This window comes from Dermochelys coriacea, chromosome 1, assembly GCF_009764565.3.
Source record: "Dermochelys coriacea isolate rDerCor1 chromosome 1, rDerCor1.pri.v4, whole genome shotgun sequence".
NCBI lineage: Eukaryota > Metazoa > Chordata > Testudines > Dermochelyidae > Dermochelys > Dermochelys coriacea.
This window is the reverse complement of record NC_050068.2, coordinates 202,771,063-202,795,994: the sequence shown is the minus strand read 5'-3', so window position 1 is coordinate 202,795,994 and position 24,932 is coordinate 202,771,063. Positions and strand designations below refer to the sequence as shown.

The 24,932-nt window shown below is 44.6% G+C and overlaps 1 protein-coding gene and 1 long non-coding RNA gene across 3 annotated transcripts in view; both read left to right on the top strand.

The window, feature by feature from the left end:
- Positions 1-21,499, top strand: part of LOC122459601 — a 29,265-nt gene extending 7,766 nt beyond the window's left edge. Inside the window, exon 2 of the long non-coding RNA XR_006280411.1 lies at positions 20,169-21,499. This is a non-coding gene — a long non-coding RNA (uncharacterized LOC122459601). The remainder of the gene's footprint in view (positions 1-20,168) is intronic.
- Positions 1-24,932, top strand: part of LOC119843404 (limbic system associated membrane protein) — a 1,338,056-nt gene that overhangs the window by 793,771 nt on the left and 519,353 nt on the right. The window lies entirely within an intron of this gene.

Below are 24,932 nucleotides of genomic sequence, written 5' to 3'. Positions count from 1 at the left end.
AGAAAATTAGACTTGGTGATGGGGAGCAGGGTGCACATGAAGACAGATTTTGACAGTCTATCTTCATTGTAGAGTTTGCTCTCTCTGCTTCACCCACTTAAGAGATGACGTTCTCACTCCTGGGGCAAAAATACCCCAAATAACCCAAACCCACAGTTGACCTCTTAAAATCAAGCCCGAGATTAAATCAATTTTTAAAGGAGGCAGTCATTGCCATTGTTCAGACAGTGAGCAGAATGTGAAATCTAGAAGAGCTTATTAAAAACACAGATTTTGCCTGGCTCAATGCTGACAAGCATTAATAGATAATTTTTAAAGGTGGAGGATTCAGATTGGTGCTTGAAGGGGTTCCTGTTGCTTCCGTTGCTGAGGGTAGGGGAATAATCTCCCTCAAGCAGTGTCCATCTCAATGTTTAAAGCTGGCATTCTTATTTCAGTCTGTGCATTTTTTAAGGGGTGAATTTGTATGGCCAGTTTGGGGGTGTACAAGGTGCTATAAACAAGTACTGTGGACTCATCATCCAGGTCCTGATGTGGTGCTTAAGCATCAGCCCTGATAATGGTATCTGAATGGCCACTCACAGGGAGGATGCAGCAAGCGGACGTTTCCTTCTGGGCAGGCTGCAAGGCTCCTAATTACTATATATCAAGAGAAGAGTCAGTTAGGCATGAGATGGGAGCTTCGCGGTGGGAGACAGCAAAGTTGGAAATGTCTGGTGAATGGACAAAGTTTCCCAGCTTGTCAAAAATGTAGAGAATGATTATTGTCAAACTTCTCCCTCCTCCTTATCCTCCCTGTTCCCTTTTTTTTGGGGGGGGGGGGGAAAGGGACCTCTCCTCTGCAATCACAATGTAGCCTCCACAATAACAAACTGCTCCTTCCCTGTGAGGCTCTCAAAGTGCATTACAGAGACAAGGGAAGTAGTAATCTCTAATTATAGGGGAGGAAACTGCCTTGGCCAAGGTCACATAAGAACAGCCATGTTGTGTCAGACCAATGGTCCATCTAGCCCAGTGTCCTGTCTTCTGATAGTGGGCAATGCCAGGTGCTTCAGAGGGAGTGAGCAGAACCGGGCAAGTATCGAGTGATCTATTCCCTGTCATCCATTCCCAGAACATGGGGCTGCATCCCTGACCATCTTGGCTGATAGCCATTGATGGACCTAACCTCCATAAATGTATCTAATTCTCTTTTGAACCCAGTTATATTCTTGGCCTTCACAACATCCTCTGGCAATGAGTTCCACAGGTGAACTGTGCAGTGTGTGAAGAATTACTTCCTTATGTCTTTAAACCTGCTGCCTATTTCATTGGCTGACCACTGGTTCTTGGGTGATAGGGTAAATAACACTTATTCATTTTCTCTGCACCATTCATGATTTTATGTCTCTGTCATATCCCCACTTAGTCTGAACTGAACAGCCCTAGTCTTTTTTAATCTCTCCTCATATGGAAGCTGTTCCATACCCCAATAATTTCTGTTGCCCTTCTCTATACCTATTCTAATGTATTTTTTCTGAGATGAGGCAACCATAATGGCATGCAGTATTGAAGGTGTGGGTGTATCATGGATTCATATAGTGGCATTCTGATATTTTTTGTCTTATTAGCTATCACTTTCTTAATGGTTCCTAACATTCTGTTAATCGCACGCAGAGCTGTATCAGTCAGGATTAGAACTCAAGTCACCTGAGTCCCTGCACTGTGCTTTACCAGAACACCACCCTTCCTCTTTTGCAAACACCCATAACCAGTGAAAGCTACCACAAGATAAAGATCAAGTTAATTTCACTATGAACTCAATTGGGGTTAAAATCTAACTTGAGGGGCCCTGGCTAGCCAATACAGTTACAGTGTATGTTATCAAGAAAAACTGTACAAGGTGATGGAAGAGGACTCTTTAGGCTTAACCTGTGATGTCTGATGCCATACCAGCACACACCAGAGGGGTTATTCCCTGGCAGGATTAGGGAAGACTAGTGGGCTGCTGCCTTCAGAGGCGCATCTTTTTAGGTAGTTTGCTCCTCAGTGTGGAGGTATCCTCCCATGGGAAGCTAGAGGTGGAGTTTGGTGATGTCAGCAGAAGATTGGGAGCCAGAAACTCTTGGGTTTAATAGATTTTTAGGGTCATAAAGTCATTAGGTCATCCAATCTGATCTCCTGCACAACACAGGCCAGAGAATTTCACACAGTAATTTCTTCATGAAGCCCATACCTAGGGCTCAGCTAGAAGGCTTTCTTCCGCAACATCAGAGATTGAATCAGAGCCAGGAATTACTCTGCTTCTATGCGCATTGGTTTCTTTATCTGTGAAATGGGAATAACTCGCCTACCTTAGTAGGGGAGCAGTGAGGTTTAGTTAACTAATATTGGAAAGCAGAGGGCTTTGAAAAGGAAAACATTGGAAAAGTGTCAGTATAGCAACGTCCTTTCTCTCTATACTCTGTAGCTGGCTGAGAGGCTCACCTGCCAACTCTGAGGATCCACAGATCAGGAGAGGCTTGGAGTTGGCAGTGCTGATGGGGGGGCAGCTTCTCCAGTTCCTCCCCTCCTGGGGACAGTTGGCAGTGACTACACAGTGTTGCTGACTCTCATTAATTGCTTCACCAGTAGTGGGATTTTATTTTATTGGCTCCCACTGAGTCCAGTCTGGTTACTGCTCAGAAAGATCCAGCCCTCTGACGCCATTCTCACAGGGGAAGGAGCAGAAGGAGCCCAGCAGCTCAGGGTTGCTCCACTTCCACCCCCACTGCAGAACAATGGGTCAGTCTGCTCAGTGTTTCCTCCCCATCCCCCGCCTCCCATCTCTGCAACATCAGGCTTGGGACGGGGAGGAGAGGCCCCCATGGTTGTAGCCCCAGGAATGGGGTAGGATGAAGAACCCCAGAGAGCAATAGATTCTCTGAGAGACAGGCAGACATAGGGCTGGGGAGGGGGGCAAAATTACTTGAGGGGCTGGGCAGATGTAGGGCTGGGAATGGTAGGTACAGAACTAATGAATTAGTCTGTTGGGGCATGGGGAGAACCTGGCAGCTCGGCTCCATCAGCAGCCACGAGAGCTCCTGTAGCAGGGCCAGAATTGCCTCATGCTGTACAGCTGGGAGAGCTGCAACACTGAACAGCTACCCACATGCTGGGGTGGGCAGGAGGACTCCAAGAGCCAAAGGCAGCCAAAAACACTATTTAAACTTTGCCCAAAAAATCATGAGGGGTGTGTGTGTGTGTGTGTGTGTGTGTTTGTTTTTTTAAATCCTTTGACTTTTTGGGGGTGAGGGAGACTCTGCCTCGTGATTTTGAACTTTGGGTGTTGGCAGCACTGCAACAATCACAAGGGAGGGACAGCTCTGAGTGTGGAGTGGCGGTGCAGGGGGAATTGGGGTAAAGGGGAAAGAAGCTGGAAGGCTTTGTTGTAAGAGGTGGCATGGTGTGATGGGAGAGAATGGAAGGGCGTCTACGGAAAGGGAGGGAGAGGTTTGGAGAGGAGAGACTGGGATTTAGTGGGAGGAAGAGAGGGAGGAGACTTTGAAGGAGTTTGTGTGAAGTGTGTTGGGGGGTGGGAGATTGCACAGGGAAAGAGCCCTCTTTCATCCCCTTCAGATTTACCTCAGAATTGCCAGCTCCCAAATTTCAACAATCATGAATCAGACCCTCATGACCACCAGATCAGTGGCCCAAAATGTAAGTGATTTTTTTTGAGATCATGTTGTGTTGGGTTTTTTTTGTTTGTTTGTTTTTAATTCCCCATGTGTGTGGCAAAGGCAGCCTCACAGGAAAAGAGGCCAAGTGCCAGGGATCTTGGATGTTCTGTTTTGGGTTTTTTTGTTTTGTTTTTTTTTTTTTAAAGACCATCTTTTGTGATTGCAGCAAAGGGTTGTTGGCTGGTCTTCTGGTGCCGGTGTGGAAAGTTTCTTCACGTTCTGCCCAACACATTTTTTTTTGTTAAAATTGCTCCATTGGACCAATGGTCCATCTAGTTCAGTACCTGTGTTTGGTGGTGCTCGGTACCAGCTGCTTTGGAGGTAGGTACAAGAAACCTCATAATTGATGATTATGGAATAACCTGCCCTTGGGGGAATTTCTTCCTGTGCCCATCGGTGACTGGTTGCCTTTTGCTCTTAGGTTTTTTTTTTTTAATGCTCAAGTGTGAATCTTAGGCATATAAGTGTCTAATGCCTTCTTGAATCTTGCCATGCTCTTGGCCTCAATAATACTAATACTTCATAATTAATAGTTCTTATACAGAGTTTTTTATTCCTAGCTTTCAAAGTATTTTATAGAAGGGTGGAAATAGTAGTAGAGTGTTCTACAGACAGAGAACACAGAGGTGGTTTCTCGGCAAACCCATGGCAGAGCCAGGAATATCTCTTGTGTCACTGGTCACAGATATTACAGTCACATCTCCAGGCTGGACGTTGCCTCTCCCCCCACCTTATTTGCTAGTCAATACAATTGAACATACAGAAGCACTTATGGTTATAAAGAAAAGGGCCAGCTCTTCTTGGGGAAGTTGGAGAGCTGTTAATCTTTGGCCAGGGTCAGTTGCCATTGAGGGGTGTGTGGGTTTTTTCGTTTTGTTTTTTTTACATCATCCTTGTTGTACATTGTTGCAACTCAACTGATCACAAGCCAGGTCAGCATCACATCTTTGCACTGGTCGGTTTATGCAGCCTCCCTGGAAAGTGTTGGCTTGTGGGGGTTTTCATAAGACTAGTGCTACATAATCCCTTTTACCTTTTTGTATATCATCGTTGTGAGGTAACAGTACATTAGAGCAATGTACAGTCGTTTTCCAGCATTCAGCTTTCATTGCCCTAGGAGGTCAAGTCAATTACTGTACTGTGGCAGGATTTAGAAAAGGCCTGGATAATCTTATGGTCATTTGTAGTTTTTCACTAAAATAGAGGCCATGAAATCTCATGCTTCCTAGCATAAGATGTTTGTGATATGGGCCAGGAAATTATCTCCCCCTACCCCCAACCAGGTACAGCATTGCAGCAAATGATCAGGTTCATTGTGACAGTGTTTTAACCTTCCTCTGAAACATTGAGTGTTGGCTACTGCTGAATACAGGAGAGTGGACATTTGTTCTGATGTCATCAGGCACATGTCATGATCCTGATGCACTAATAAAAATGTCTGGGTCCTGCTTACACTAGCTCTCCCACCTGTGGCAAATGGTGATTTAGATTTTTTTTTTTTTGCACTCTTTAGTGGCTTAAGCCAAGAAGCTGGCAGGTAGAAAGGGTAGCAACTCTGTGCGACCTTACATGAGGCTCTGTGTCCTGTGCCTCAGTCAGTAGAGCTATGCAATGGCAGCACAGTGCCATAAAACTTTATTCTGTACAGTCCAATGCCTGTCTTGCATGCAGTACCCTAAGTGCTTGAGAGAGAGGTTGTCAGGGGGAATTTGAAGATGGAGAGTCAGTGAGGCAGAGTGGAGCAGGGAGCTTGCTCCAAAAGGTAGGAAACACAGAGGCGAAGGCTGCCACACCAACAGCACGGTGCTGCCTCTTACTCAAATAAGTGGGGTGGGGGAGTGAGGTAGAGTACTGAGCTCTGGGTATTTTGGTACTTATGTTGGCATCCATCACTGTGAGATCTGTCTCCACCTTGCACCCCACATTCAGTGGCTAATCCACCACTGGGCCAATAAGGCCTGTGCCCGGGGACCCTGGCCAACTGGGGGACCTGGGAAAAATGGCAAGGCCCCACGCCCCAGCAGGAGCACCATGCAGGCAGAGCAGGGCAAGCCCCCACACCCCAACCCCACTCCCTGGTAGGAGCTCTGGAGGGGAGAACAGGGGGTGGAAGGGACTGCAGGAGGAAGGGGTGGGGAGGGGCCCCACTTGCTATGGCCCAGGGGCCCCACAAAACCATAATCCGCCTCTGCCCACATTCCTTTATCCTTTCCCCAGAGCCTTTCTCAGTGCTCATGGCAGGCTGTCTCCATCCTAACACCTCAGACTTCAAAAGTTTGAAAAAGCCACCATGTGTACTTCTTCCAGACAGTCTCTGGGATTGGGAGGTGTAGGGGGGAACAATTACATTATTCTCTATCATCCCAAGTCTGGCTTGTGTGGTCAGAGACCCCTCACCCCACTCCTAGTGGTGATTGTCCTCATGCCTTTCAGAAGGGCAATAGAAATATTGTACCCCCCAGCCTCGATTCAGTTGGTTTGTGGCTCTGTACCAATTCAATCACTATCTGTAGCTTGATGTGCAGCATTTTCCTGTGACTCTAGTGTGCCAATCTTGGGGTCACAGGGTTGTGTGTTTTTGTAAGCAGGGTCTTCTCATTATCTGCTCTAATTAGGGAAAAAATAAACTTTGTGGGACGGAAACTGTCAAAAGTGTTTCTCCGATGTGTCTGTAACTAGCAAAATTTGTAAATAGTTAGCTCCAGAGCAGCTAAAGCCCTGACAAGGGCTTACAGCAAAGTTTATCAACAGCCACTAATTGCCACTCTGTTTGGATGGACTGTATGTGGCCAAGATACTGCAAATTAGAAAGTGACTCTGTTTGCAGGAGCTGAGTGGAGCTGCTTCTGGTATCAGAGGAAGTGATGCAGCTCCCTGTGATATTGGGAGCAGAGTCCAACTCACTCTGAATCCTTCAGGCTACAATATTTGAAAGTCGGTTCCCCACACTGGGTCTGATACTGCAGCACCCTGCTATAATAGGTGCTTTCCTATACAGATTGGTCAACAGCTAAACAATCCAGCACTGGGATTTTTTCCCCCTATCTGCCTGTTTGTGACTAATAATTTATCTGGAAAATTTCACCTCTATTTCTGTTTGTAAATTGCCCATGAACAGATTGAAATGTTATCAAATGTAACCCTTACTTCAAAATTTGCTGGATAATGTTTGTAAATAATTCTTGGTCTGTAGCTCATTTATGAACAGTTCATTGCAAGTATTTGATAGCACCTGTTGATCACCTAGTATGTTTCTGTTCCCTGCGTGGATTGATGTGAATCTGAAGATCAAGTTTCCAGAGCACACATCTGCAATTGCAAATGCACAATTTGCTTTCTGTTGAGTACCTTGTGATATTTACTGAACACTTTTGTGTTTCCAGGAGTGATCCTGCCAGTTTGCTTGTTCACTAGAATATTCATGTAAAGCAAATGCACAAGAAGTATGAAAATAGCCAAAATGTTTGTTTAAATTGAAAGGATTATTCCTGGAACGTACTTTGCATTCTGTGCTGGTGCATGTGCAGATGCCTGCATAGGGACACTGGAAAGATGAGAATCCTAACTGAGCTATATCTAGTGATTATGAATCAAACTCTTTTTTTTTTTCTGAGTAAGGAGAAAATTCATAGTAGGGGATGGCAAAAAGAAGGAAAGGACCTTTGGTCACCCAGCCTATTGCTATGCAATAACTGGGCTTTCGCTAGCTACAGTGGAGGAAAGACTAATGCACTGAAACAATCAAAGGTTCAAACCTTCTCTAGTTCTGCTTCTTCTTGTCCCTAAGTGCTGCACTTACATTAAGCAGCCCATTCACAATGAAAGCCAGTGTACTTTACTAAATTACTATGTCGTGGAGCTCCTCTGGGAGATGGGGGCTCCAGAACTTGTTGGTTTTTTACCAGAGCCTGTTAAGGGAATTGGCTGCAGATGGGTAAATGAACCTCATTCACTCATCTCTGGTTTTAACCTCCCAACACTGGAGTAGAGGTTGGGGTTTGTTAAGTGCACTTTGTGGCTCTTTCTCTTCTGCAACCACCTACATAATGCAAAACACCACTTCTCAGCTTTAACTCAGCAAGGCAAAGTGCCCGGTTACAAAAGCACGGTGGGAGGGGAGAGAACGCATGTTTATTTGTTACCATTATGGCACCACTGCTCTAAACACAGATTGAAAGCTTTCCTTCCAAAAGGCCCCTCGGCACATGTTATTTGCACATAAATGACCGCAGGCAATTTATTTATTTGGCACAGCTGGGTTCTGCGAAAGATGTGGGATATACCTGCCAATACCTAAATACTCTTTCCCACAGCACATACAGAGCCTGTGGAATTGACTCTGCCACAAGAGACCAGAGAATCAAATAGTGTGGCTAGATTATTCAAAGGGCTGGGATAAATGTAATACAACCACAGAAGATCTGAATGATGATACAAACTAGGATATGGGTTATCGGATCTCCTGCTTCAGGGCATACAGTGGTGGCAACCATGACCAGAAAGGAATTCCAACCCAACTCCTCCCCCCACCCCCATCCACAGCAGTGCAGAATAGGGCAGGTGCATTATGTTGTGGTAAGGGAAGAAATGGCTTGCCTTTCTCTGGAGTACCAGCTATTGGCTATTGTTGGAGGCCAGTTACCAGATGCAGTTGACTAGTTTGTGATTTGAGAAATCCTACATGTCTATGCTCAGGAATGGTTCCCAAATCTGTTCTAAAATTTCTTCCTCTCACCAGGCATATCTAAACATATGGCCCTATCTAGTTCCTGGAGGGCTTTAATCTGTTCCTTGAATACTATTAATCCCAATCTTCTCTCCTTCCGTTTCCTCCTTCTGTGCCTCTTTACGCCATAGCCAAAGGTAGATAGGATAGCACACGTGCTTTTTTAGCCCATTAGAGAGAGTGAAGAACTACTCACAATTCAGATCCAAACTTCCTCAAAATCCAGGCCTTGCAGATCCAAATCTACTGAAATTTGGGGTAAGAAGGACTCTCTGGACAGAGTGCCTGGTTCCTGGAGGTTGGACATCAGGATTTTGTGGTTGTGGTAGGGAAAAGTTGATTGCCCATGGAAAGCAATTGGGGAAGCAGTGAATGCTTCAGCGAGGAGTGTTCTAGAAACCACCCTAGAAAGACTGAGTTCCTCAAAGCTGTCTTCTGTATAGACAGCCTGAATCTCTCACCTCTCACTTCAAAGGTGCCTGAATACTTTCAAGTGCAAATAATTGGAAGCTCAAACATCAACTGAGAGTAGAGGGGGAAGTGCTTTTTCTTTTTTCCCCCTCCTCCCCAAAGAGGAATTATCCATTCTGATCTTTCCATAAACATTTTCAGGGAGGGGGATGTGCCTCCTTTCGGAAACCTACTTGCCTGAAGCTACCAAAAAAACCCCTAAACAGTGGAACCCCAAAGTGCTGCTGTCTCCAGGTATCTCTAGTCCATGAAAGACCCATTTTCTTTCTCCTTGGCCTAATCAATTTAGTTTGGGGCTGGATGTTTGTCATACAAAATCTCAGGAGAGAGACTGAATCACTGAACAGAAACCCCAGTCAGAATGGGGTTCTGTTGTCCTAGCCATTTAACAATGTCTGAGAACATGATCCCTTCTCAAATGACCTGACAGCCTAAGAAGACAAGCAACAAGTCAAAGGGGGTGGGGGATGGACAGAAAACTAGGATTATATATATGTATGTGTATATTTACAATTTTTATTGTAAATAAGTGCCAGCTGGGACTCAGAAGACCCAGCTTCAATTTCCTACACTGCCACAGGCTTCCTGTGTGACTTGGTTAAGTCATAGTCTCAGTTCCTCATCTGTACCATGTAGATAATAGTATTTCCTTACCTCACAGATGTGTAATGAAGATAAATGCATTAAAAACCAGTAGATGATTGTTATGGTATTGGGATGTCCATATAAATACCTAAAAAGAAGATAGATTAATTGACTGACTTGGTATAGGTGTCATGGCAAGGGCACCTGTGCTAGAATACAGCCTGTGGGTAAGCTGAGGAGAGAGGCTCTGGTAACAAAGACTTGAGTCAGAAGTGTAAGAGGAAGAGCTTTACCCTGACAGCATTGGCTATTTTCTAGCTTCTTTTAGCCTTTGTGTTTCATTCAAGCCCAGAAAATGTCCAGGCAGATTCTTCGTTTTCCCAGAGTGACTGTAGGAAGGCTTTGTTCCATGCGTCTTGGCTTTTCTTTTTGTGCATGTTTTGCTTCTCTCTTGCTTGCTTTTTTTTTTTTTTAAAGATAGGTTATCAGGGACCAGAAATTAAAGTTTTCACCATAAAAAGGATGGCCTGCACCCTTCACACACATGACACTCACACATGTGCTCCCTGTATTTGACAGCAAAATCAATTAATCATTACCAGCCTCCTCCTGCTATCTGAACAGAAGGCCTTTCACTTAGCAGAAGACCAAAAATAAACAAAAAAATAGAAAAAAAAGGAAAGCAAAATATTTCCCCTCCATCCTTTCTCTCTTCTCCTTCCCCACCTTTAGTACCTGGTTACCTGCAGATGTTAGCACAGGTTTCCAGCTAATCAAAGCTACCAGTCACATACTAAGAAAAAGATTCATCTGGGGAATTAACCTCCAGAGCCACCAACCCCACGCTAGGAGGAGCTCTCTGCATCTCTCCCCTTCTCCCCAGAGCACACACACATACACTAGGAGGGACTGTCTCTGTACCTCTCCAGTGTTTGGTTTGTACAGGTTTCTATTGCGGTTATACGTCTTCCAAGTAAATGTCTGTCCCTGTCCTTGGTGCTGAAATGTAAAGGTTCCTCTGTGAGATCTTAAGGGAATCAGGGTGCAAGAGCTCATAAAAAACACTGAAAATAGTGTAAGCCTCTCTGTAATGAGCCAATGAGTTCATGTGTTTTGTAGCAGTGGATGTGTTTTTGATGTGTTTACATGGGGATTGTGAAGAGGTGTTAGTCCACAGGGAGACCTCTGAAAGTTTGACAAAGCAGCTTTCTCAGAAGAAGGAGAATGTTTTTAGTTTTCCCCTGGTGCCCACCTAGGCACTCTGCTACATAGGTGTTTTTCTCCCAGTTATATGAAGTATTCAAAACAAACTGTGTTCTCAGGTTTTTGATCAGGAAGAGCAAGTGTATCACACATGCTGACTGAAATCCTCAAGGTAGAAGGAGGGATCCAGCATGATGCAAGGAAAAATTGGTATGAAAGAGACTTAGTGTGTCAGGACATAGCATTTGTGGGGGGGTGTACTACACTGCCAAGAGCACTGCTAAACAAAGAATGATAGTAGTAACGTAGCTTTTCTCCTTTGGGCCACTGGTCTCCGCCCCAATTGGCAGTCTCGGAGAACAAGTCACGAGGGGGCCAAATTCCCTTCTCTATCTAGAGATTGTCCCTCCAAGTCAGGCTGAGTCATGTTATCAGCTTATAGTGTCAGGTTTCAGAGTAGCAGCCGTGTTAGTCTGTATTCGCAAAAAGAAAAGGAGTACTTGTGGCACCTTAGACTAACAAATTTAGTAGAGCATAAGCTTTCGTGAGCTACAGCTCACTTCATCGGATGCATTTGGTGGAAAAAACAGAGGGGAGATTTATATACACACACACAGAGAACATGAAACTATGGGTTTATCATACACACTGTAAGGAGAGTGATCACTTAAGATAAGCCATCACAAGCAGCAGGGGGGGAAAGGAAGAAAACCTTTCATGGTGACAAGCAAGGTAGGCTATTTCCAGCAGTTAACAAGAATATCTGAGGAACAGTGGGGGGTGGGGTGGGGGGGAGAAATAACATGGGGAAATAGTTTTACTTTGTGTAATGACTCATCCATTCCCAGTCTCTATTCAAGCCTAAATTAATTGTATCCAGTTTGCAAATTAATTCCAATTCAGCAGTCTCTCGTTGGAGTCTGTTTTTGAAGCTTTTTTGTTGAAGGATAGCCACTCTTAGGTCTGTAATCGAGTGACCAGAGAGATTGAAGTGTTCTCCAACTGGTTTTTGAATGTTATAATTCTTGACGTCTGATTTGTGTCCATTCATTCTTTTACGTAGAGACTGTCCAGTTTGGCCAATGTACATGGCAGAGGGGCATTGCTGGCACATGATGGCATATATCACATTGGTAGATGCGCAGGTGAACGAGCCTCTGATTGTGTGGCTGATGTGATTAGGCCCTATGATGGTATCCCCTGAATAGATATGTGGACAGAGTTGGCAACGGGCTTTGTTGCAAGGATAGGTTCCTGGGTTAGTGGTTCTGTTGTGTGGTGTGTGGTTGCTGGTGAGTATTTGCTTCAGATTGGGGGGCTGTCTGTAAGCAAGGACTGGTCTGTCTCCCAAGATCTGTGAGAGTGATGGGTCGTCCTTCAGGATAGGTTGTAGATCCTTGATGATGCGTTGGAGAGGTTTTAGTTGGGGGCTGAAGGTGATGGCTAGTGGCGTTCTGTTATTTTCTTTGTTGGGCCTGTCCTGTAGTAGGTGACCTCTGGGTACTCTTCTGGCTCTGTCAATCTGTTTCTTCACTTCAGCAGGTGGGTATTGTAGTTGTAGGAATGCATGATAGAGATCTTGTAGGTGTTTGTCTCTGTCTGAGGGGCTGGAGCAAATGCGGTTATATCGTAGAGCTTGGCTGTAGACAATGGATCGTGTGGTATGATCAGGATGAAATCTAGAGGCATGTAGGTAGGAATAGCGGTCAGTAGGTTTCCGATATAGGGTGGTGTTTATGTGACCAAGCCCGTTGCCAACTCTGTCCACATATCTATTCAGGGGACACCATCATAGGGCCTAATCACATCAGCCACACTATCAGAGGCTCGTTCACCTGCGCATCTACCAATGTGATATATGCCATCGTGTGCCAGCAATGCCCCTCTGCCATGTACATTGGCCAAACTGGACAGTCTCTACGTAAAAGAATGAATGGACACAAATCAGACGTCAAGAATTATAACATTCAAAAACCAGTTGGAGAACACTTCAATCTCTCTGGTCACTCGATTACAGACCTAAGAGTGGCTATCCTTCAACAAAAAAGCTTCAAAAACAGACTTCAACGAGAGACTGCTGAATTGGAATTAATTTGAAACCTGGATACAATTAACTTAGGCTTGAATAGAGACTGGGAATGGATGAGTCATTACACAAATTAAAACTATTTCCCCATGTTATTTCCCCCCCACCCCCCACTGTTCCTCAAATATTCTTGTTAACTGCTGGAAATAGCCTACCTTGCTTGTCACCATGAAAGGTTTTCCTCCTCCCCCCCCCCCCCCGCTGCTGGTGATGGCTTATCTTAAGTGATCACTCTCCTTACAGTGTGTATGATAAACCCATTGTTTCATGTTCTCTGTGTGTGTATATCAATCTCCCCTCTGTTTTTTCCACCAAACGCATCCGATGAAGTGAGCTGTAGCTCACGAAAGCTTATGCTCTACTAAATTTGTTAGTCTAAGGTGCCACAAGTACTCCTTTTCTTTTAGCTTGGTGTGACACTCTGTCTGTGCAGCTACCCTGTCTGCATTCCCTGGAGCTTTCCATCTGGCACCTTTCAGCAACACACAACTCACTAAAATATGTTTTTAAAAATTTCTGGTTGGCTATTTGCCCTTCCTCCCGAAGACTGGGGCTTAAGTCCAAGTCCTGTGTTTCTAAAACTGCTTTTAAGGATGCATACTAAGGATAGTCTTTAAAATACCATGGCAGTAGCTGCAGCACATTTGAATTGGAAATGTTTTACTTTCTCTAATTCCAAACTACACCAAGCAAACCCCAACCACATAATTGCAAAGGTGACTCTCGCTTTTCCTGTGTTTGGAGCTGCCTCTGGTAATCCTTAACATTTTCTATGATGAAAGTGAAATGAAATCCAGCCTTTTGATGACTGTGGCTGCAAAAGCCAATTGTGTTCTCCTTCAGGCTACTGGTCTGACCCTAGTGCAAGTTGGTAGCAGCTGAAAATTGTCACCCTCTGGTGGTGGTTCAGTGGGCCCAGTGTGAAATGTTTATGGTCAAGGGCCAGTTCCTACTGCAACCAGATGCCCATTACAAAAACCTCATCTTTTTAGCGAGCACTGATAATTGGACTCTTCAGGAGGAAGAGTCCTCTTGTGACTGAAAGTACAACTGGCAATTGAGAAACATAAGGCACAGCTTTGCCACTGACTCTCTGTATGGCATTGCTTCCATCACTAACTTCTGTGTCACCCTTCTCCTCTGTTTAGATCATGATACCTGTCTACCTTGCTGTGAAGCTACACTTATTAGACAAGATTTTAAGCTATGCCCAGCATCCACTAGGCACAGCTGGGGATGAACTGAGCACAGAAGCCAGTTGTTGGTTCCCTGATTCTGGGGCCAATTCTACTCAGTTAAACTCACTTAGAGCAGCCTGAAGGAATACTAACCTGAGAGCTCCTTAAACATCAGCTGGCTATGAACCCAGAAATCATGACAGATAAGTATAGTCAAAGAGCAATTACACTCCAGCCACACCCCTTCTCAGCCTAAATGTGCCCCCTCTGTTGTGTACTGCAGTGAGTCATGATGGCATAGGAGCCAGCTATGTCAACTCTGTGCCAGCAAGGAATTCTCCCAGTCTAGGGGATTCCCCAAATGAGGACATTGGGCATCACTCTGTTTTCTTTCGTTGCTGGAAGAGCACAAAGACATATAAAAGCTTTTTTTTTTTTTTTAATTAGTTCACTAATTTTTGTAAAACACTCAGAGATCCTCAGATGGAGAAAAGGGCAAAATTCTTCATAATAAATGTAAAGAGACAGTGGAAAATATTGTTGTTAAACCTATTTTGTATACATTGTGATTTGATCATGTCCTGAAACATCCTCTGTTCTGACTTTTGGGAAAGAATTTGATATTGCTTCAATTTGATATTGCTTCAAAATGTATCACAGATGAAGAAAAAGTTGGATCCATGTTCCACTTGGTTCTCTCCAAAACTGGGTGATCTCCTTTAATACAAGAGATGTCTGTCCTCAACACTGGATGAGGTAACCTAACTGGGATTGTTAATGCACACAAGTTATTTCCATTACATCTACAAGTTTTAAATAATGTGTTTTGCCAATTCAATTAATTTGAAACAAGCCCTGTGGAAAATTAGGACACAGCAAATCAAGGTGAAAAAGAATGGCAGCTAAGACTTTTTCCCCATTAGAATCACACGCAGGAAGAACAAAGAGCATTTAAGAAGAAGAAACACAGAATGCTGCACCTGCAGAATTGCCAGGCATGTGACAAAACGCTTGTGTGCACCACTGCGTTCTACTGAATGGGATAAAATCTGAGTCAGGGTTGTGAGTGTATTTGAACCTTCTGATCTAATGACTGGCCAACAAGCTGTATTACAGGGGCCTTTGGCAGGAATGCTCTGTCTCTTGGAGTGCAACTCAGAAGGATAGGTGTAGTTTGACTTCTGTATTTGTGTGGGGCAGCTCTAATCAGACCAATGGTGCTGTGTGCTGGGCAGGGGGAGGGCAAATTCTGTGCCTGCCCAAGGTTTGCAGTTTCTTTATCAGGGCAATGGCCCCCTTCAGGGATGAAAGTAAAATTTGTCTCTTAACCCTGCCCCCCAGAAGGGGCGGAGCCTTGAGTGGAAGGAGCGGGGTTGGGGGAGTCGGCGTCACCCAGCCAGCCCTCCTGGGGCTCTAGCAGTGATTTAAAGGGCCAGACCGCTGCAGTGGCTGGAGCCCTGGGCCCTTTTAAATCACTAGCCCCAGAGTAGCTGTTCCTTTTGCCTCCACCCTGTCGGTGGCCCAGGGTTGGGCAGGGGGGGGCAGCAAAAGGGGCAGAGACGCGGCAGCACTTTAAGCAGGGTCCTTTAAAGCGGCGAAAGTACCCTGCTTAAAGCGCTGCTGCATCCCTGCCCCTTTTGCCGCCCTCCCCCCCCCATCAGCGGCCCTGCCTGTAGGGACCTAGCAGGGCCACTGACGGGGGTGCAAAAGGGGCAGCGACATTAAAGCGCTGCAGCAGCAGTGCTTTAAGCAGGTAGCAACGCTTTAAAATCAGCGGTACGGGGCGGTACAGGTGGCCACGTTTTACTGGTATGCCATACCAGCCCATACCACCTTACTTTCACTCTGGCCCCCGGCCCCACCAAAACTATGCCCATGCTCAGAAGACTGTTAGCACGTGAAGCAGAATGGAGGCATTTTAGTGACAGCCATGCACTTGACGACAAGCAGTGGAGTTGGGCACCCATGCTGGGTCAGGGTGGAGGAAGGCACCATTCCCTAGCAGTGCTATTTTGGTACCTTTCTACTGTGCTATATTTGGAGTCTGAATTGATGCAGAAACCAAAGAATCAGTGTGTGCTCTCATTGTTCTGTCTTCTCTGTGTGTCTTGAACTGTCTTGAGCTTTCCTATGGTCTTTTGGGAATACAAATAAAGTGCCTATGAGCCCCGTTCATGGACCAGGACTCTATTGTGCTAGATACTGTAGAAAAAGACAGTTCCTTCTCCAAAGAGCTTCAGGATGAATCCTGGTTAGAGTTCATTGTAGTAGCCTAGGCTAGAAGTGATGACAGCCCAGAGAACTGAGGCTAAGTCCTCATCAAAGAAGAAAGGAGGGGTGTGGTCTCTGGCCAGCCAAAATGAAATGAAAGTTTCTGGTGACTGTTGCTGTTTTTTTGTCCTGACTTCAAGACTGCACATCAGGGTGACTATCTCTGTGTTGGCTTATGGCATAAGTCCCACTTTCAGAACTCTTCAGGGTGAGATGAGGAGATGGAGTGTTGGCCACCACTGTCCCCTGCTATAACAAAGCCATGGTCACAGACAAGACACCATAATTGCCAGATAACATGTGACATAAACAACATACAACAACTAAACAAACAGGATCTTCAGCTCAGAAACACAGGCCTCTGTCACTTGAACTAACAGAGAATCCTTACTGGATGTGTGTAAAAATAGGCCCTATATCCTTTTTTTTTCTTTCCCTTTTTTTTAAGAGGATATAATTCTGTTATAGCTAAACATCAGTTCCGTAAGGTTGAAAAGCCAATACTTTAACATCTACTTTCTCATTTCATCCTCTCACCTCACCTCATCTTTCTTCCCAGAGCTCTACCCACAATCCCAAACTTCACCCATAATGCTAGAGAAGGCTGATGTTAACAGCTGCTCCTTTTAACAAACAATGTTAACGCTTAAATTGACATAATTAGCCATCAGAAAATGCCATGGGGTTGTTTTGAGGTGTAAATATTGGAGATGGGCCTGAGCTGAATCCTAGAATATCACCGTTGGAAGGGAACTCAGGAGGTCATCTAGTCCAAACCCCTGCTCAAAGCAGGACCAATCCCCAATTTTTGCTTCAGATCCCTAAATGCCCCCCTCAAGGATTGACCTCACAGCCCTGGGTTTAGCAGGCCAATGCTCAAACCACTGAGCTATCTCTATCTATACGCAACCATATCTATAGTCAAACATCCCCGTGGATAAGAACTGTTTGGTGCAGCCCCTTAGAGAGATAAAAGCAAGCTGTAAAGTTAGGCTCTGGCCTCCCTAGAGATCTGGGATGTTTAGATCCAGGCCTGTGGTTTGAGGCCAGTCTCTGCTAAATAAATGTCAAGTAAATTTCCATCTTCTTTTGTAATGAAGTCTGACAGAGAGAAAAACTCAGTAAACTGAGAATGAGTGACTGATAAAATGCAGCATTCTGCTAGTGCAAGAATGGGCTGCAGTGGTCTGTGGTCGCTTGGTAGTCTGTCTGGAATGAGGGAAGCCTGAAACATTTTTTTCTTTAGAGAAAGGCAGCTTCCCAGAATTCCCTCTCTGAGCCTTAGAACCAAATTCCTGCGGTTTAGCTTTCACTTCAAGAAGTTTACTATTTAACAGCGTCATTAGCAGTCATGGACAATATAAACCAAATCCTGGCTGATTATGATGTCTCCATACCCAAAACAAGGACTTTCAGTCCAAAATGACATTTTGATTAAGGAAAAGAACAAGAAGGAATAAAAGGAAAGTTTGCATGAGAGTGCGCAGTATGTTGTTGTCAATTTTTAACATGCAAAATGATTCCTACCTCTATTGAATTAACAAGCCCAATTCACAGGCCCTGGGGGGCTGGATGGCCTTCAAAGAAAATAGACAAGAAAGAGCCCAGAAGAGAGGAAACCATTCATTACTACATTCCTACTCGGAGCCAGAAGATTTTAGGCCTCAGTCTACAAAGGGGGGGGGGGGGTGGACCCTTATCCTGGGCTCAAATTGGGGAATTAGGAAGCAGTGGCACTCCCTGCATGAAGCCCAGTTGACATCAGTAAATGACTGACAGAACAAGGGTCTGCCTACAGGGAGCTGCTTACAGTAGAGCCATGCATGGGACTATTTTTTTTATTTATTTATTTTAATCCTGTTCCCGTCCTGCCCCACAGTACCCAATCCCATTTGCCCCCACATTTTGTTGAATTTTTATCCCACTCCTGCTATTATGGCAGTGTATACCATGGGATTCCAGTCCCACTGCAGGCCTCTGTTTTACAGGATTGGGGCACTAGTTCTCATTCTGGTCCAACTCCCAATGATTTCAGTGAGTTTTGCCATACTAAGGACTGAATATAGACTTAAGCATTTGGCCTTATCGTAAAAGATCTTTCTCCCGATCACATCTCCAGCTCCATGTCCTTGGCAATACATCTTCTATGGTATTAACAGTGGATTCCCTTTAGATAACTGTGCATTAATACATACTGGATAGCCCAAGCACAGTGGTTTACTGAGGGCTTCTCTACACATGAAAATTAATCTGGAATAAGGTAAAATGTGAATCTGCTTCAGATTCACTATTCCTGATTTAACTCTGTGATGCTTTTATTCTGGAATAAGATTGCCTTATTCAAAATTAGCTTAATCCATTTGGGTTCTGGAATAAGTGTAACTCCATGTGTGGACAATCAGGAATAGCTATTGCAGAGTAACTTCCCCAAGTAGCCAAGCCTTCAGTACTTCTAAATACTGTGCATGATAGGACAATACTCCTTTTTGGGAAAGTAGTGCTCGTAGCAACCTATGGTAATTGAGGCTTTTGTACACTCCTTGGAGGGATGCACCTGAAGAGTGGCCAGGGGAAACATGCCTCACTTGAGTCAGAGGGGTAGCAGTGTTTAGTCTGTATCCAGGAAAACAAGAGGAGTCTGGTGGCACCTTTAAAGACTAACAGATTTATTTGGGCATAAGTTTTCGTGGGTAAAAACCCCACTTCTTCAGATACATGGAGTGAAAATTACAGATATAGGCATAAATATACACTGGCACATGAAGAGAAGGGAGTTACCTTACAAGTGGAGAACCAGTACTGACAAGGCCAACTCAGTCAGGGTGGGTGTGGTCCACTCCCAATAATTGATGAGGTGTCAAATCCAGAGAGGGGGAATTTGTTTTTGTAGTGAGCCAGCCATTCCCAGTCCCTATTCAAGCCCAAATTAATGATAAGTTTGCAAATGAATTGTAGCTCTGCAGATTCTCTTTGAAGTTTTTTTTGTTGAAGGATGGCTATTTTTTAGAATCTGTTGTTGGATGTCCAGGGAGATTGAAGTGTTCTCCTACTGGCTTTTGTATGTACCATTCCTGATGTCTGATTTGTGTCTATTTATACTTTTATGTAGAGACTGTCTGTACATGCAGAGGGGCATTACTGGCACATGATGGCATATATCACAATAGATGTGCAGGTGAATGAGCCTCTGATGGTGTGGCTGATGTGGCTGGGTCCTATGATAGTGTCATTAGTGTAGATATGGGGACAGAGTAGGCAATGGGGTTTGTTACAGAGATTGGTTCCCGGGTTAGCATTTCTGTGGTGTGTAGTTGCTGGTGAGTATTTGCTTCAGGTTGGGGGGCTATCTGTAAGTGAGGACTGGCCTACCTCCCAAGGTCTGGGAATAAGGGATCATTTTCCAGGATAGGTTGTAGATTGTGGATGATGTGCTGGAGAAATCCCTCACTTGTGGAATCCCACAAGATCAATTCTTTCTGATCCTATTCAACATCTGCATGGAGCCATTAAGTAAATTTATCTTTCTTGTTTTAGGGACTCATATGGACCCACAATACCAATACTTGATTGATCATCTCCTGGTTCTTAGTGTATTTATACTCACAACGTGCCTTTTGAGGTAGGAATTGGTCAGACAGTATGGACTCAAATGCCAGCAATAGGCAGATGGGCATATAGCTCTACCTATCCTTTATTACATATGACCACACCACTGCTACCAAGATAGCCTAGTGCTTAGACAAGGTGAGTTCGGGGATGAAGGTGAATCTAAGAAAAACAAAGATTATTAGTGGGCAATGGAAAGCTTTCTGATGCGTTTGCAGCCACGGTGCATGTACATCTGTAATCGGTCAACTCCCTCTGGAGTTCTGGAGTACTCCTAGATTCTTCTCTGAGGCTAAGCTCTCACATAGCAACACTGATGCTTTCTACTATCTCTGGTTGGCTAGGAGACTCTATCCCATCCTGATGGACAGTGACCTGGCCTTGATCATTCACACCTTCACCATGTCCTACCTGGAGTCCAGCAGTGCGGCATGAATCTATCAGCCCTTAGGAAACTCCAGCTGGTACAGTATCCGGTGGCACATCTCCTCAGTGATACAGGCTACCAGGGGCAAATCAAACCTGTCTTGCCCACAGAAAATCAAATCAAGTTCAGTGGCCTGTGCCCAGCATATCTAAGAGTCACAGGATGGTCGACTTCTCTGCTCCTCAGGCACAAGGGGAAGCTCATCTGTGCAGGAGACTGAGCTTTCTCAGAGACTGGTCTGAGACTGAGGACTGAACTCCCAAAGGACTATAACAAACCTCCCCACCTTCTGTTGTAAGAGCAAAGTGCACTTCTTCAACCTGCCTTTTGTTTTATAAGTACTTAGTAGCATATACATTTAAAAACAAGAATATCCAAATGCCTACTAAAAGAAAACACAACCTTGTACTCACAGTTCTACCCCCAGAGGGGAGGATAAGGGAGAACAAACTACATGACAGATGGTAGTCACATCACTTAATGCACGCTCGATACAATGGTGATGAGGATGATATTAGAACCAGTATAGAATAAAATACTTGTACACCTGTGAGATGCAAAATGTCATCTTCACCGATCGACCGAGGCACCAAGCTGTGTACGCTACGTGTTCCTGATGCACAGGCAAGGATTTAAAAAGAACCTTGCATAAACTAGTGAGGGTGTCACTACTTCACCATGGCTACCCTTGAAATCCATACCATCACTGATGCTTGTACTGTACTTTTCACAAACAAAGCACTTCACAAATGCATTATAAAGTTCTTGAAGATTAGTTTGGAGATAAATAAGTATCATCCCCAATTTATAATTTGGGGAAATAGGCTGAAGTGGGTTCCTGTAGGCTACTGGAGGAATTGATACTTCGCCTGTTTTGGTTCATTGGATTGGCCATCTCCAAAATTGAGAGGAAAGTGCAATTAAACTTGGGCAGATTGGACTTTGAGAGCTTTATTATTTTATTTATTTATGTCAAAACCAGGATATTGTTAGGGTCTAATCACCAGCATCTAACCTGTCAAACATAGTATATAAAGAGAAGTCTGATGAGAAATGTTACGTAAACAAGGGCCAATGGAGATTAGGTCTCTCAAGCCACAGTGGAGCTGGTAATGTGTTTAGCATTATCCATGTCATCTTTCCATCACCAGTGAACTCAGAAAATGAGTTATCAGTCATCTCAAACATGATCGGGAACTGTTAATATCCAACTATGCTACTTTTGCAGCAGGAGAGACCTCTTTAATTTAAAAAAAACCCACCCTGTAATGGGATAGTACTATATGTTTAGTGCATATGGCCCAATTTGAGGGAGGGACTTCTGGAGGGAAAGCACTAAAAAGTACTACTCCAGCATGGCAGCATCTAAAACTAAAATGTAAATCTCCAAGTGGGACGGTGCTACTAGCTCCGCAGATATGTTAATGAGGCAAATACAGTGCTAATGGACTGCTGGTTAACATTTCAGACACATAGTAACTAATAGGAAATACTATTATGCTGCTGCCCACGAGGTCAATCATTTCAGCTTAAAGCCACAAGTAGCATTAGAAAGGCTTATTAAACCCTAACCTTTCAAATTTCCCAAGGATGAGCATTCAACAATGTACTATTGGATTGTGAACCACATGATCTTCGTCGCTTCCCTTTCTCTGATTTGTTTTGTTTTGTTTACATTTGCTTGAAGTTTTTAGTCTATAAATTAGACTGATCTTTTTATTTTTTGTGCTAGTTGCATAGAACCTAACTCTATGGAGCTTTGATTCTGAATGAAGCCTTTGGATGCTATTGTAATATTGATAAACAAGTAATAGCTAATAATAATGGCAACTGTGTATATGAACTGCTGCCCCTTCTGGTCATCTGTCTGTCTGACCCTCTATGGCTTGAGTCCACAATAATTACACTATTTTAAATCACAAATAACTACATTCTAGTCAGTGGTGTCATGCAGCTGTAAAACAAGTGTAAATGAGAGGAGGATAGGGCCCTTACAGTGTGAAGAGGGCATATGCTCTGTGACAACTGGCAGGTACTAGAGAGATTCTTGCAAGTCAAGTGGCAGGAAATTGTGTTCTCAACCAGGCTTGGGGCCATGAGCTCTATCCCAGCTGTCTAATGTGTGTGGTGTAGTTGATGGCTGTGATATTTCAGCACATTTAGTGCCTTGGTTTCTTAAGAGTCCCACCATGACCTTTCTATTTCTGTCCCTTGCTACAATATTCCAAATGGGAGATGCCAGGAGCAATTTTCAAGAGGAAACATACTTTACAAATAGGAATAGTTCTTCAAAGGAGAAGCATCCTGTAACTAGAAGTAGGTAAGAGAGACCCTTTCCAAAAGCAGCATTGGATGCAGTGTGGGGGACGGAGGACTGGTCAAGCACAGGCAGCAGCCAATGTTCAAAAACTCATCTTCATTTTAATTATGGAAACATGTTAAAAGAGAATAACAGGACACAGCTATCTGAGAGCTACCAGGTTCTAACTGTGAATGGGTCTTCACTCAAATGGCTGGCTCCCTTCCTTAAGAGCTAGGTTCTCTGTGACTTGTCAGTTCACCACTGACATCCCCTCTTAGCAGGACTTTCCCCAGCATTCTCTCCTGGTACCTCCCTTTTGCATTGGAGGGAGATGATGAGCATCTTTAACTGAGCCAGCCATTTTGCGTCTGAGGGCTGCAGATGGGGCCTATCTCCCTTTTCAGCTACTGAATGTATTTTAGGTCTTTTATTTTCCCTTTTCTCTTATCCCTAAGGAGGTAGCACAACCTCAGTTAATGAATCTGGCAGGCTGGGTAGCGGAGAGTCCTTCTCAACAAGGAACAGTCATTTTGGGAACAAGTAAGGACTGGGGCACCATTGAGCATCATGTGATTACTACTATTAGTAAAGGCCGTTCTAAAGGCTGTAATCCTTTCTGCCTCTCTCTCTGTGTCTCATTCTTAGGAGACTTTCCTGCTGCCGCCCTTTGTTCCTATGGGCCAAGTACTGCCTTCACATTCATGTAGTCAACTCCAATTGAAGTCCAAAGGTAGATGATGTCTCAGTAACAAGGATTTTTTTTTTTCCAAACCAGCCATTGAATAGTCTAGCAGCAAGGCTTGATCTCTGCTTAGGAAGCATGCAGGTCTCCCCCTGTGGGAAGTGTCAATCCCATGCCCAGGGAGGTGGTTACCTGGTTGCTCTTCAGTCTCTGTTCATACACAGTGCAGCTAAGTATGCTGCTGCAGCACCCCCACTTTTGGAGGCCAGATCCAGAGAGAATCAATGGATCACTCCACTGACTTGCATGGAGTTCACACCAGGGGTGAATTAGCTCCCTTCTTCCTGTCTCTCAAGGGGGTGTGGTGTGAGGGTGGTTATTTTTGGATGTACCTCCTTGTTGGACAGCAGGGAAGAGTCCGAGAGGAGTGTCGAGAAGGAAAGTGATAACCCCCGGGAAAGTCAAACTATCTATTTATTTAGTCATGTGTTTTGGGTTGTGTTTTTGCATTAATCTCTGCCACACATAGGAGCCCTGCAATTTATTATTGGTGATAAGTATGGACAGTAGCTATTATTTTTGCTCCCTGTTCTAAAATGTGGCAAGCGGGGACACTTAGATTTATGGAGCATGCATTATTCAAATCTCTGGGTCTAGATGGCTTGCCCTGAACAGTCCAGTACTTCCAGAACCCTGTGTTCTTCTCTCTTTTATCTCTTTGATTGCTCTTTCTAATGCAACAAAACATGTAAAGGGGAGGGATTTGTGGTGCAAATTTGATCCCTATTTAACTACACTGAAGCCAGAAATCTTACAACAGGGATAGCACAGGTCTAATGGCTAGCTCACAGTCTCTTGTGGAGGGGTCTGACCTGTAATTGCGTTATTCAGCTAGATACGGGGGGAGGGACAGTGTGTTTGGGTGAGTATCTGGCTATTGGAAAGTATTGATGTTGCCAAGCAAGGGGGCTGGGTGGATGGTTTCACATGGACCATGAAACCTGCTGTATTTGGCTCCTTATGGCTCACTTCCTCAATAATCATAAGTACTGCAGGGTGAGGGCTAGTCTTGTCAGGAACTGGGGCCTCCAGCAGAGTCAGTCTCCAGGAAATCTAATGAGTGCAGCTAGCCTGTAGTAGGCTGCCTGATTGGCTATGCTGCCTGTTGATTAGAGGTAGGGTGAACAGATGTCCCAATATTTGGGGCTGTGTCTTATATAGGCGCCTATTACCCCCCACCCCCTGTCCCAATTTTTCACATTTTCTGTCTGGTCACCCTAATTGGAGGAATCAGCAGACTAGCTCCTCACCCTGCAGTTCAGTGGCTGCTCAAAGCATTTGCCCAAAGCTCTGATAGTTCTTGCACCTGCTTGTTCCCAGCTTTGCTCCTGCCTTGCCTTGTTTCAGACTCCAGCTGTGACCCTTCCCTTTGGTACCTGGTCTCTGACTTCTGCTTTGATTCCGGGCTCTGATTCCTTGCTACTGACTCTTGTTCTAACCGCTTAGCCTACCTCCTGCACCAGCCACTGGGCCCAACCTCTCAGATCCTGGTTACATGACAGGTCTTCATTGCTTACAGAGTGAGCTCCAGGTGCTAGAGCCATCCCTCCTCCTGCTGTCATCTTTACTTCTCCCTCCCCGCAAGCTTTTGACTCTAGACATATCCCTTTGAGCACAAAATGCCAGCTTGAGGTGGG